At 33.7% G+C, this 15,407-nt stretch overlaps 1 pseudogene; it reads right to left on the minus strand.

Moving 5' to 3' along the window:
* Positions 1 to 4,535: 4,535 nt before the first annotated feature.
* Positions 4,536 to 6,142, minus strand: LOC149543208 (3'-N-debenzoyl-2'-deoxytaxol N-benzoyltransferase pseudogene; annotated as a pseudogene).
* Positions 6,143 to 15,407: the final 9,265 nt, after the last annotated feature.

Here is a 15,407-nt window from a genome sequence, read left to right on the forward strand (position 1 = left end):
ATTCGAAATTGGACTTGTCACATGTGTTTTCTCCCATGTTTTCACTAAGTCAAATACAACAAACTTAGATGGAGACAAGTTTGTAAGAGGAAGTATCTTGATGTATTTGCTAGAATATTTAGTGTGAAGGCCTTATTAGGGAGTCTTGGTCAAATTCATGGGTTGTTCACCCACTCTATAAGTTTAGAGACAGTTAGGGTTGGGAGAAGGACTAAGGGAGCTCTACAATAAATATCATTTCCTTAGCTTGGACCAAGATTGGTGTTTCAAACCATGTGCATTTTCTTTCTTTTAGTATTGCATTGTAAATCTAAAAGCATGGAGCATTTTTTATGAGATCTTACATTGTATTGTGAATCTTTGGATGCTAGATTTTGGTACTATGTTGTGCCATTGTGAATCTTTGTATTGTGTTGTGGTGATATGAATGTGCATTGTGTTTCATGAAATTTCCTAGTTTTTCTTTCTTAATATTTTTTTTTTTGATTTGAATGTCAAGTGTTGTTATGGGTGTGAGTGTTTCACTCACCCTTTGGGAAGGGAAGAGAAGTCCAAGGTAAAGGGCTTAGTTGGGCTTGAAATATACTTGAGAGCCTTGGAGTATGGGCTCCATTGTATGACATAATCATTCATATCTTGCTTTGGGAGTGATAAGGGAAATGATGGTGTAGAAAGGAAGATTATGGAGTATGGGTATTCAAGGATGCTATGGCTAATGGTAGTATGTTGGAGGATCTTTATGAAAGCCACAAAAGGGCATGAAATTGTTGAATTGTGAGAGACTTGAAAGGGCATGAAAATTATTTGTTGTAGATATGTGATGATATGGCAAGTCTCCTTTTTGAAAGCACACCTTCACCCTATGTTCAATGGTTCCAATGGTGAATCAATGTGTAAGCCATGGGAGGGATTGTTTTGTGTTATGTGATATGTTTTATGCATTGGAAAGTGTTGTGTGTGTGTATCCCATTTGGACTTGTTTCCCCTACTTGGTGGGTGGCTTCATAAAAGCCTAGGATGGGAGGTGAGTCTCAATGGTTCCTAGTTTGTGTGTGTATGCAAGTTTTGTGAAGATGGGTTCATATCATTTCACCCTTGTCAATGTTGAAAAATTGAGTGTGTAAAGATAGACCAATGTTCCATGTCATCTCGAATGTTTTGTGATATCAAGTCTCCATTATTATTTCATTGTGATGTAAAATAGATTTTTTTACCATTGTATCTTTTTGAAATTGTGTAAGGAAAGGTTGATAAATTGTATATAGTTACTTGCAAGAAAATATTCATTGTAAGTTTCACATTGTGTAATTTTATGTAATATGGAGAAGTTAAGTGATGAGACATTCTTTTTATGTTGGTCAATAAATCAATTTTTGGAAACATTTCATGGGTTGTTGTAGCTCCTTATTGATTTGGTTTGCTCAATTTGAAAACGTAGGTGATTGAAAAATAAGATCATATATCATGTTTTAGATACAATGAAAATAATGTATTATAGTTGATAGTTTATTTCATATGCATGTAGAATGATTCATTTGTATTCAAGTTCAATTATATATTTGGATGTGATAGATTCTTTAGTAATAATAATCATGCAAAGTGAAATTAGTAGGGTAGTCAAATCAGAACATTGGTAACTCAAAAATATATGATCACCTAAAAGAAGAGAAAGGGGAGAAATGTATTAAACTTAGGGAGAAACTTCATGTAGCTTCACTTTTATTCTCTGGAAAATGTATGGGGAGAGGAAATAATTATAGGATTTGAGAAAATATGAAAATAAAATCCACGAAGCCCAAGAATAATTGCATGTAGAATACCTATCATGGAGAAGAAAAAGACAAGAAGAGGCAAGGGTTTGATCTAAAAACATGAAAATAGTATATTCAGATGAAGAAGAGATTATTCAAGAGATTAATAATTACAAAGAGATCAATACTTATAAAAGGAGATTGAAACCCAAAAAGGGTAACCTAATAAGTTACAAAGGGTAACCTAAAGGTGAAAGCTATTTAATAATTACTAATTAATTATTAAATAGAGAAAGCAATAAATGCATAAAGAAAAATCCTAAGAAGGACGAAAAGGTAATTTAATAAATTAAATTAAATTAGCCTTTTCCTCTAACACCCCCCCTTAACTCTAACACCCCCCCTTAAGATGAGCAACAATGCAGCTACAAAGCAATGTAGAAAGCAAACTTGGGTCTCAACAACAAGGCATGATGAAGTATCCAATCACAAAAAAATCTCTATGAAATAGAGAAATAAAGAAAACCTAGTGGGAAAAACTCTACTCCAAAAAGAGATAGCAAAAAATCTAGTGAAGGACTGCAGAAGCCTCCAACTAAAGGAATGTTCTAGAAAATAGGAACAAAGAATGATCATGAAGAAAACCACTGAAGCATGAAGAAGCCACAAACTCTGTCAAAAAGAAACTACTGATTTGTAGAACCTCAAAGTAGGAAAAAAAAGAAGAGTGTCTATATGGTAGATGATCCATCTCACTAAAATGCATGGGTATCAGCCACTACAATCACCTAGTACATAGGATAAAATACTGAATACATAGCTCACTCCAAGAAAACCAAGGAAGCATTAGAAATAATAGAAGAACCCCCCTTAATGTAGATAAGGGTGAGGTGACAAGCAGTTGAGAAAGTGGACCAAAAATATCCTGCAAGACATAAAGAACCAGACACATTGAGAGTGAGGTACCTACACCTATAAAGGCACATGTCACTAACACATCATGGGGCTAATGCCATGGAAGGTACACTCACTTGAAAAAGGAAGAGGGCACTAAATGGAAATCAACTATCTGCCATGACACTATATAATATAGTGCAAGTACAATAAATCACAGTGATGAAAAGGATCCTAAAAAGTAAGGAGGGGCACTTTATCTCAGTGTGTTTGCATAAAAATGCTTACAAATGATATCAACAAAGATTAGAAGTAGCAAAGAGTTGATACAATAGATAGTATAGTCCAAAACAAGAGATCCCATGCCAAGAAAATGATCCCCAGACCTGAAACAACTAAGATATCCACCATAGCGAAAAAAAGCCAAAATCATGATAGAAAGAGCATGGAGTAGAATCTAGAAGAAATTATAGTATTTCTAAAAATAATTTCAAAAAATGGAGATGGGATACTCAAGATATGTCCTCGGAGTGAACAATCGACATCCAAATTTGACTACCAAAATAGGCAACCAAACTACATCAAAACCAAAAAAACCTACACCAATGTCTTCGTATCGAAACCAACTTTCTACACTAGTAGATTTGAGGTCATTTTTCAACCAAAATTTTTGACCATTTATTAGATTGGTCTGTATGGAAAGGGAAACTATGGCTTTTTTTTAATCTATGCCCGTGTTGGTCAAAATTTTGACCAACACGAGCTTAATATGTAAAAAGGGAAAATGCCACCCATTTCATTGTATTCTCTATTCAGCTTCAATGCGTGCGCGAGAGTTGAAGAACCAGGGAGCTATTTGACCAGAGAAAGAGATCCATAGTGAAAACATAGATTTACAGGTTAGTTTTATGATAGAGATCCACATCAAGTGAAATCATCCTATTATGAGTCATGATAGATTTGTTGTGAATTGTCTGCATCACGCACGATCCAGTGGCTTCTTGCATCAAGAGGCAGGCATCAGTTGCAGTGGCCCTAATAAAACCTGTGGCCTATTCATTCGGCTTTTTCATTTCACATTGCCATGATGAATGAGTGTTTTCATGAAGTTCTGTGTGGGTTTTATTGAAGAGATCTTTCTATTGGTCTATCACAAATTTTCAATATAACAAGTAAGGTTTTGGAAATATTAAACCTCGAGTGTTGTCCTCTTTTTTAATTAGAGATTTTATGCCTTCATTCTCTATATTTTTAAAGTTCTCGATACATGTTATGTTACTCAATGTTGATGAGATGCATCGTTATGCAAAATGGTGATTGGTTTGCATTATTATTTAATGTTTTTCTTTCAAAACAATGTGTTTTTGAACTGCAAAATCCTTGCTCTGATTCTTGTGTTCTCATCATTATTGATCTTCTCCCTTCATTTCCATTTTTCTCCATCTATAACCAGACTGTAGTTGCATTTTAAGACAATGACCAAAGGAAGACATTGAGTTCATAACATCTTAAAATTAAAACACTTCAACTATTCCATCGGGTTTTATGAAATTGGTTGTAGAAAAAATTGTTATGACAGAAATAAATAAATCATAGTGATTTTTCTAGAAAGAAACTTAAAATCATTTACTGTGAATCTATCTAGAAATACATGCATTTAATGAATACTAAGTGAGTCCTTTGCCCTATCTCTTTTGGGTTGTTGCAAAAGAATGATATCATCTTTGATTCTCTTATTTGTTTTATGCTTTTTTTCATGTCAAGCCATTATGATAGTTGGCTTACTATACTTTATTAGTAACCTATTTGCCTAATAGGGGATTCATACTTTATATGGCATGAGACCGGTTCTCTTCTATTAATCTTTGTTTCACATCTAAGCCGTGATCTTCATTTCTCTGAACCTTTCTTAAACCCTTTAATTTCTTCCATAAAGTATTTTTTGATACATTTAATTACATCATTTTTGATAAATAGAGAGGCTTGATCCAAATCTTCTTCCAATAGAGGTTGGTGTGGACTATGTACACTCTCTATAATGGTTTCAAAGTGATAAAATTGGAGGTTTATAAGATCTTTTGGCTTCAATAGCTCTCTATTCCATACTGGTTCTAAAGAGGTCTTAACCTCTCCCCTTGCCATTTTTGCAAGGCCTTTAAGAAATTGACCTGCTCCTCGTCCGTCACATATACTATGGCGGAAACTCACTCCCATAACAAAACCACTGCATGCAAAATGAGTTACCTATATGAAGTAAATACAAGAAATAACAACAAAAAAATGCACAAATCTTGTTAAAAATTCATATATATTAAATCTTTAGTATAAATCAAAATAAATAAGTTACAAATCCATCAAATGTAATGAAAATGATAACTAAAAAAATACTGGAAACTAGGAGATCCAAAAAGTTGCTTGAATATAGAAATTGGAAAAGAAAATTCAAGATAATAAAACCCAATGTAAGAGAGTAATACAACTCAATAGAGGATAGTAAGAGTCAAGGATTTAGGAGTATCCATTCCACCAAATTTTTTAGTGGCATCAATCTTAGAGTTGCACTTAGCAATATTAGAATATTCTTGGTGGGTTTGTTAAGAACCATTCAACTTCACCAATCCTTAACATATGTTTTAATATACAAAAATTGTAAGTAATAGAATTGACTTATCGTAACATTGTTATCATTTTGTTCAAACTCCCATTAGAACACTTTTTGTCGAAAAATGTTTCAATATACTAAAACTATGAATAATAAGATTGTCTTACCTTGGTGGTGTTATCATTTTGTTCAAACTCCTCTTCCATCTATGACCTTTCCAACTCATTTTTGAAAGCAAAAACATAACCCTTCTCCCCACCCCCCTTCTCCTCAGGGAAGAATTAAGCTTGGAATAAAAAAGTCAACTTTGACTATTTAACACTTTGGTCTAGGAATTAAGCTTAGTGTGTGATGTTTAAGTTGTTCCTTCTCCTCGACCCCAATCCCAAAGATAAAACACTTTCTAAAGGAGATAAACTTAATCCTTCACTTTTCTATAAATAAAAAAGAAAAGCGAAGAATTACCTGAACAACTAGAAGATGAAAGTTCTCGATAGGAGTTGTAATAGGTGGAAGTGAATAAAGCAGCTATTGAAATGATGGGTTTCCATCATCCAAATCTCCCAAGGCTGAAAGAGTGTTATCTGCCATTGCTTCCACAAACAGAGCGCCCTCACCTATGCAATCCACTTCAAACTCCCCTGAGCCTCCCAACCAAGGGAAAATAAGACATCAACACTTTGGAGAGAGCCTCTCTAATTTTTTTTGCAAGATCAACAAAAATATTGGCATGAGCATTGCAAACTAATAAGGAAGTAAAGATATGTCTTCTTAACATGGCTAAGTTATCAATAGAGGAGAGGGGGAGAATAGTTTTGGGTGTAGGCAAAGAAGGGGCCACCATGATTGGTTTAGAGCTCTTCACCTTCCACTCTCTTGCCCCAACTTTCTCCATTCTTATTCTTCTCATACTCAAATTGTGAGATTAAAACAGGATGTAGAGATCCCTTATATATACTACTCCAACCAATAAGTAGCCAAATTATTCCCTTTATAACTGTTGCTACCTAAAACAAATTATGTTGTATATTTTTAGTGAGTTTTGTAATTATATTGTGACTATAAACATCACACTATCGACCCACTCCAGATTTTGCATTTTTAATCCCTTCACTAAAATGACATATCTTTATATTGTTAAAATAAATAAGTCATGATCCTTAACAACCAATTCTTGCATTTTCTGTGGGCAAAGAAATCTATTTTGAAAAAGAGTTGTTTCGTAAAACCTAGTGCAAATGGGTTGGTAAACCCCTGGAAATATAGCAACATACAAATTTTGACATTCATAATTGATTGTCACACTTAAACTCCAGAGGGCTCGATATACTACATAAAAATCTGGCTATATTGGCTACTTAAAAAACTAAAAGTCAATAGTGTGAACTCTTAAAAATTAGGAGGGAAAAAAGCCCAAAAGATATGATATATTTTTTTGTTCACACTTAATCCAACAATTGAATTGCTGGCTAGTTAAGATAAGATGGGTTATAAAGTCATGAACTATTTATTATTCAGAAAAGCTGCACAATGACAGAAGGGTGATAAATGAAACAATATATTTATATTACATGGTATTCATAAAGTGAAGAGTATAGTCATCACTACATTGCGATAGAAAGACAAAAGAAATTCAATGGTTTTATGAATATATCCAATGGTTGTATTGTTTAGAACTGCTTTGGCAAAATCTATAATATTCTAGTGGACTTAAATGAACAAAATGAAAGAATAGAATTCAGAAATAGCATGATTGAATGAAACATAAGTATGATGTTATCAAATTTTTGCAGTATTATCTGTAAGTATAATAAAAGAAAAGGGGGAAAATGAATCTTTATAATAAGGGGAAATTTTTTTAATCTTTATTTCATATTTGAAATCTTTAAAAAAAAAAAGTCTGAACTTTTATAAAGAAATATATTGTTCAAAGAATCAAGATGACAAGCTCAAAATAAGTCACCCTACCACCCAATAACCTAAAATCAAGTATTTAACATTTTGATTTTGTAGATTAAAAAAAACAAGTATCCTTAAGTCTAATATCATGGCATCTAATACTTAGAATAAGTACAATAGAATTTGCATTTTACTAAAGAAATACTAAGGCACAAGAAGTAGATAGGAAGAAAAGGAAAGAGGAAAATAGCAAAAGAAACTGAGGAAGACTAATAATTAGAACTTCACATTTTGACACTAGAAGATCACATTCCATCCACCACAAACTTGAACTAACCTCGAGGAGTGATCTAACAATAGCTCAGATGAGGAGGGGTGGAACATAAACAATCTTGAGAAAAGAAGTAAGCCTATAGGTATCTTTAAAATGATCCAAAGGTACAACCATGGAAGGAACCACCATTACTTCTATGATTTCACTAATTTTCTTCATAGCCTCCTAATGGTGGTCACATATTTAACGAAAATTTGTCGATGAAAAAAAATCTTCAAGAGTGCCATATTCATCAATGTCATAAAATATAAAACATAATAATCATTCAACAAAATTAATCATGTATTGTTGCAAAGCATAATCCAAGATAGGAGGACCAATATTTTTATGAGTACAAATAAGGCCAACTCTTGAACATGGAGACACTCTTGCATGATATCTAGATATGTGGTCAAGAATCTTGAAGCAATCTCAAAGAATATAGTAGTAGAATTCATCCTAGTCCATTTTTTGTCTAAGATCTCAAGAATGGCATGTCAATAATCTCATGATTATATAGTGGAGATGGTCCAGTAGTTGAGTATCCTAGCTTTGTGCTTCTCAAAATCCTACATGCACTACGACATTTAACATCATTTTTCCACCAAAATTTTTGACCATCAACTAAATAAATTTAGGGTGGTCGAAATGTTGGTCAAAATTTCAACCAACATAGGGCTTATACATGAGCAAAGGAAAAAAACATTTGTCATTTTACGTCTTTCCCGTGCCTAGTTTCATTTCAGGGTTTTGGAGCATTTTCGCATGGTTTTTGGAGAGCCCAGTTTCATTTCAGGTTTTCTCTACATTTTCACATGGTTTTCAAGGAGCCCAGTTTCATTTAGGGCTGGTCTTCAAAGCAAATCAAACCAAACTTTGAGGGTTGCTACAGAGAATCTGGTAAGTTGTTTTGTGATATATTATTTGTTTGTTTTCAGTGACTAGAAGTGAACATGGAAAAGAACTTACTCTGATATAAAGGTTATTTGAGATCCAGTTCGGTGTAGTAATGCATATGGGTTAAACCCAACAAACTCAAAATGAACTGAGTTGGCCCCTCTCTGGAAGAATGCCTTTATTTATCATCTTAAAATGAAAGGATGCTATTTTTTTTGCCTAAAAAATCTTCTTTAACTCTCTGCTCATGCTTTTGTATAGACTGTTTATAAGACATTCTTCCTTGGCTAGGCAGGAGCTAATAAAGCCCTACTGTATTCAGTTGTCTATTGTCAGAGAGTCTTCCCCAAATCAGGCCTTTTTTTGTTGTGTGTCATCCAATTATTTTCATTGTCATTGTTTTTGTTTTTATATTTCAATATGTGTAGATGGAATATATATAGACATGATGCAACATAAAGTACTGCAAGCAAGATCTTGGTGGGCATCAGTATAGTCGCATGTGAAATAGTGCCTGACAGGTTGTGATGTGTGCTGGAGAGTTAGAAAGTGCTTAAAACACTTTATGCCCTCTTGAATTTCTTAATCGAACCAAGAGCAGCTTTTTAAAAATTGGACCATTGAAAATAGGTAAATACAATGGAAGTTTGTATGAACCAATTTTAATTATATTTAGGATTATGAAATAGACAAAAAATGGTTGTGGGCGTCATTTCTTAACCTTGTTATTAGAGTACCAATAGTAGAGTTTTATATCTTCTGCTCACCATCAGGCTTTTAAATATCCAAGGGCAAATAGGCCAAGAGAAGCTATTGATAAGGTATTGAAAGAGATCATTCAAAAGCCTTGTAGCATGGAAGGAGTAGATTGTGAAGACTTCTAGCAATTCTATTAGCTTACCAAATTACATATGTTGTTACCATCAAACATACTTTTCTTCAGTGGATGAGAAGTAGAAATCCTTAGGACATATCCTAAAGTTGGATCTCATCCGCTAGATCCAATATGGATGAGAAAAAAGTGTCGGCTTTCCTTAGTAATGGCAATCCTCTCATCACTTTCCCATATGCCCCTTGAGCTTTTTTTTCAAAGTGTTGCTTCTTAATAATTAGTAGGTAATTTTTCATGTTTTGATGGGAATTGTGCCATTTAACTAACAATTCCCACATGGAGTGCCTACCAAACTGCATGTAGGCTTTTTATTTTCATCTTTTGAAGTTTTACCTATATGGGTGTATGTGTAGTTTTTAATGTGCATGAGAGTCCCTCATACAAGACCTCAAGGGGATCATTTTTAAGTTTTTTGAGTTAGTAACTCTGAACTTTTGATCCTCTTTCTTCTCCTTATTATGTAACCATCTTATTCCATCAGTTTGTGTGTTGGTCTAGGTCACAAAAGCCTCGGGCTTATCATCAAAGTAGTATTCTAAATCTCAGATGAGGATTTTTAGTAATGATTGCTATTTTCCAATAAGGTCTTTAATTATAGAAAAAGATTGCGCCTCTTAAAGACTGTGTTATTGACACTGTATTCAAATAATAGAAAATGTTCTCATAACAGTCTTTGATGCCAATGTTGTAATGTCATAAACTTAGAACATAAATTGATAACCATTTTGATAAGCTTTAATCCAAAGCCTACTTTCTCGGCTTCATCCAGCCCAATCCAAAGTTGCATTCTTTGAATCATCCAATATGTTAATAGGATCATTTTAGTTACATTTGAAAAAATTAACTACAACATGTCCAATTTATTTGCAGGTAATTGCAATTGTTAAATACTAAAAAAAGTTTTCATCTTGGATAAAGAACCTAGCACTACTACATTTTATCTTATTTTTTGACCAAAAATTGTGACCATCAATTAAAAAGCTTTACGTTGGTCAGATTCGAGAAGGGAAAAATCCTCTTTTTAAAAATCTAAGCCTATTTTGGTCAAAATTTTGACCAACACGAGCTGAACTTCAACATGGAAAAATATTTTTCATTTCATTGATGTAGTTTAAGAGTGCACGAACAAGCATTTCATTGTATGTTTGAGAGCATGCGAAGGAGTTGTAAGGGTTTTCTTATGCATTATGGTAGGAAAAGATGGAGTGTGCAAAGGAGCTATAAGGGTTTCCCCTACCTCTCATTCCTCCTTTCCTACTCGACAAACCATTTCAATCCTTGGCTAGTGCTCGTTGTTGATGAGAAGATCGATCAGGGAAGGAGGGAGACAATGATATGATTGGCAGGTAACGAGATTTCTTGTCCCTGGCTTGACACTAAAGCTGATTGAAATTTTCTTTCCCTCTCTCCTCACACTAATTTTGGGAGGTTCCTTTACTTGGATTGCATGGGTGGTGTTCGATAGTGACAAGTTAAAGGAGTGGGGAAAAGCTAAGTTCTATAATGAATTTTTGGATGTCTCATACAATACTTGAGGGTTTTCATCTTCTATTGTAATTCATTTTTTGTGTAAGTTCTTTATGAGCCATTATAATACATTTTTCTACCTGAGTTTTAGGATTGGGAATTCTAGATTCATTAACTAAAATCATCTTCTAGTATTGTAAGTGGTTCTTATCTACACCATTGCTCACAAGTTTTGATAAGTGAGGAATTTGAACACCTCTAAACTATCTCTAAGCTCTTAGGATTCAGAAATAGCCCATATGTATAAGCATTTGACAATACCAAATCTACTTTACTATTTTGAGGCTGAGTATCATCTTTTGGTAATAACCTATCTCTACCTACAACAAAACTAGCTTTATAGGGATTCATATCAAGCCCACCTTTAATCCTTTTTTCAAGGTTAAATTTTTACAACCCCTCACACCTTGTCCAAGAACTGGTTGCATTATCACTTGTAGATATAAGAATTTGCAGTAAAGTAGAGGAGCCTTTGGGCCCAACTCCTTCCTTTTTTCTTTTGTTGTTCCTAGGTGTTTAAACTAGAGAATGCCTAGACACTTCCAAGATACTTTAGGAACTCTAGAGAATTCTAAGAGATGTCAAGAATCCTTCTATTTTGGGGATGGTTGCACAATCCCAGCTCTATTTACATACGACTTGAATCACCCTAACAAAAACCAAGCCCTCTTTAAAAATGATTAGATGCCATAATAAATTCACTATCACTATTTGGGGATAGATAGAAGTTCCTAAAATATAATGAGGGATGCTATACCATGAGATATCTAAAGAAATATTTAATAAACTAGGGTCAACTTAGGTAACTAAGAATCTTAGAATGGGAATGAAAAATGGGGGTGTGCCACAACAATACCAAGATGATATATAGCTTGGATTTTTTTCTTAGATTTCAGAGACGAAAGAGGGGCATTTTATACCCAATTCATTTGGAAAGTTAAATGATGCACTAAGTGATTACACAAGTTCAACCCATCCTTAATCATTTCCATAACAATGACTTACCTCGACTTGCCAAGTGTTTGGCCACTCTAGATGTACCAAAAAAGGCTTAACTATTTGGGAGTTTAGGCCTCCATTATTATCTTAAGCCATATGTTATAAAGAAAACTGACCATAACTTTGTATGGTGCATCAATTGAAAAATGTTCTATGCTACTACAACTCAAATTTTTTTCAAATTCTTAGAGGCCTTTCATGTGCCTTCTCTTTTTGTTGGGCTCTTTTAGGGATAACATAAAAAATTTAGCCAAAATTCTGCACTAATTGACATAGTCTTTCATCATCTAGTCTATAATTTGTTCACCATCGAGTGAAAGTCCAATAATAAATCTTGATTTTTGTGTAACCTTATGATTTTTGTGTAACCTTATGATTTTTGTGTAGCCTTATGATTCCTTAGCAGATTCAAGCTGCATTTGCAAGTTTTCTAGCATTTGTTTTGATTTAGTAAGTTGAATTTCTGTGTGTTCAAGTTTCTCTTTAGTTGCAACTAGGACTACCTTTTAGATTAGCATTGTCACTCTTCAAATGCGTAAGTTATTCCTCCAACTCTATAACTTGATGTTGGGTGTGATCAAGCTTCTCTTTTGTTACAATGAAAACTCCTTCCAGATTAGCATCCTCACTCTTGAGACATATGAGCTCCTCTTTTAACTCAATAATCTGATACTGTGTGTGTCCAAGATCCTCTTTGGTTGTAGCCAAGATTGTTTCTAGATTTTCATTCTCACTCTTGAAGCACATAAGCACCTCTTCTAACTCTCCAATTCTACTTACTTGGGCCTTCAACTCAGATTCCAAAGATGTTTTTTCTAATTGAATGCTATTAAGCTTCCTAAGTATGTAGAAATTTCCACCAACTAGTTGAAAGCATAGGTTATTAGCCTTTTCTTCTCCTGAAAGATCCTAAGCACTTTCTTGTCTTGTGAAATTATCTATACTAATCAAATTACGAAGAAAACTAGACTGCATCAGGTTGGGCAATTGGTTGCCAAAATCTATGGCTTCATTTTGGAAGATTTCACTGAAACCAAGAGCAAACATTTTCCTAAATTGAGATAACAAAGATATCAGTTCAACAATTAACTCTATAATGTTTTCTTTGCACTAAAAAAAAGTAATCCACTAACTAAGAAAACTCCTGAATTCTAAAAACTAGTTTATCAGTATCTGATGATTTAAATTTTTGAGTCTTTTCAGGGCCTTGAGCTATAGATTGTAAGAAATTAACAATGTTGACAACAGCAGTTGCAAACTCTACATCAATAGAAATAATTCTAATCCCAGTATCAGAATGAGAAGTGAAGTTAGCTTTCACAAAAGACCAGATATGTGTCTGAGAATCTCTAGTACTTTCAACATCTATTTCCATGGCATATTTGACCTCATCTAGTATTTTGTGCAGGTTTGCACCCTCAACATCAACAACAAGGATCATATCATGCTTTTCTTTGAGACTAACTAGGGCAGATTCATTCCAAGTGTTTCTAGCTTGTAGAACAATTATATTTTCTTGTAAATGGTTTATTTTTTTAAAAAACTAAAAGCATTCTTGATTGACAGTTTGAAACTTTGATTCTTTTTCTGCAAGAGCTTCTTCTAAGAAAGCTCTATCTTCTCTATTAGGTGAAATATCAAAACTTCCTAAAACATTCTTGTTAGTTATTTCATCTAAATTTCCTACTTCTTCCTGATCCAATCCAGTTGAATCCATGGAAGCCAATCTCTCCATCTCCAGGAAATCATCCATCAAATCTACCTTGGACACATCACTAAGCTTCTTAGCTTTGTCAATGACCTTTTCTATTTTGATATGATCCAGGTCTACAATCAGTGTTGAAGCCCATGACTCTGCACTAGTGTCACCATCATTCCTGTGCACCTAAGATCACACATTTATCGGACAAGTGATTAAGATCGCATCAGCTAACAGAACTATACCTTGCATTCAATATAATGTAGATATCAGGAAGACAGTAATGCTCATAGATTTGTAACTAATATCCATTGTATACATACCTAGTGGTATTAGACTGAAGTCAGAGATAAATTGTACATTTCTAAAGTAATATCAGATATAGCAACCATTGGTATTGGAGCTAAGATCTTGCTAGCCTGTAATTATGATATTTCTACAACAAGTAACCTGATCAACATTACTGAAAATTAATGCAGAAGATATATGAACAACAAAAGAAAGAGATATTTGATGGAAAGATCAAACAACCAAACCACCAATTAGAGAAAATGATGTATGATGGATAAGATAGATTTGTTATACAATCAATGTTATATAAATGAAAGAAGATCTTGGGAGGTTTTCAGCATGGAGGGTTCATAATCAAAACCAATCAATTGCTTGTTATGGATAATCTATATGCAAAGTACAAAATTCATATTCCTAAAAGCTTGAGTACAAAATTCGTATACCTAAACCTACTATAGCTTCTTTCTAAGGGTTCATTACACCATAGGGTGGGAATAAATTCCATTCATCTATGAATGAATATAAGGCATAGCTATCACTCCATCAACTTGGGAATTACACTACATAAAAGGTGATCAATGTCAATTAAATGTGTTATAAATTATGTTCCACAAAAAAGTAAAAAATAAAAGCAAAAGCAAAAACAAAAACTGGCCATTTATTTTCTTGTTTTAAAACACAGCCACAAAAGTGTGCAGTTGTGAACTATGCCATATATCTACATTTTGAATCCTAAGAAAATATCATATGCATCACCAAACAGTGAAAAGGAGAACTTTTAGTACCAAGGCCAAAGATATCTTGGCTTAAACTGCTTGTAATCAATAACTTGTATCAGGTCACATGGTGAATGCCACATGCCAAAGAATGTTCACATAGCAATGTCATTTGAGGGAAGAAAATGGAATGGCATTTCTTTCAAGATTTTTGTCATCCAACCTTTTTCCCATTGGATAGTGCTGGTACTGGTAATCCTACATTGTTGCAAAGCACAAACAACAATTACACTAAATAAGTGCAGAACTTATTCAAATGTGTTATAACTGCTGTGCCAGATGGGAATATTTTTCCACTTCTTGTATTTAGAACAACCCCAAAAAGTGGGGAGTCATGAATAACATTAATGTCTACATTACCAATTGTAGGCAAATCTCCTGTGCATCCCTAAATAAAGATAAACCGAATTTCTAGTGCCAATGCCAATAAAATCTTGCAAGCTCCATTCATCCACTTGTGTGTAACTGCTTCTCTAGCTGACCATTGTGCACGACCATTCCCCACACACATACTTTCTCAAAAATTTACCCTTTCATAGCATCTAGAACTCAAAGTGTGTATAAATTTGACACTATTCTCTGTCAGCAAACCAAAAATTGAGGGAAAATATCATTCTGTCAAATATATTTTAACATTCAAATAACTGGTTAATTAGAACTTCTAACAAGATCAAAATTTCAATGTTTCATCCTTTACTTCAACTAAATTTCTCTATTCCAACTCAAATAATCATTCTCATGAATCGAAAGAAACTTGAACCATTAAGCATTTTAAATCAACATCATAGAACTATAAATCAGTAATTCAAAGCCAATGTCTTCAATGATGTCATGATTAATTTTCACTGATTCAATAATGATGCCTAC

This window comes from Cupressus sempervirens, chromosome 8, assembly GCF_028749045.1.
Source record: "Cupressus sempervirens isolate cs-2001-9-10 chromosome 8, ASM2874904v1, whole genome shotgun sequence".
Taxonomy (NCBI): domain Eukaryota; kingdom Viridiplantae; phylum Streptophyta; class Pinopsida; order Cupressales; family Cupressaceae; genus Cupressus; species Cupressus sempervirens.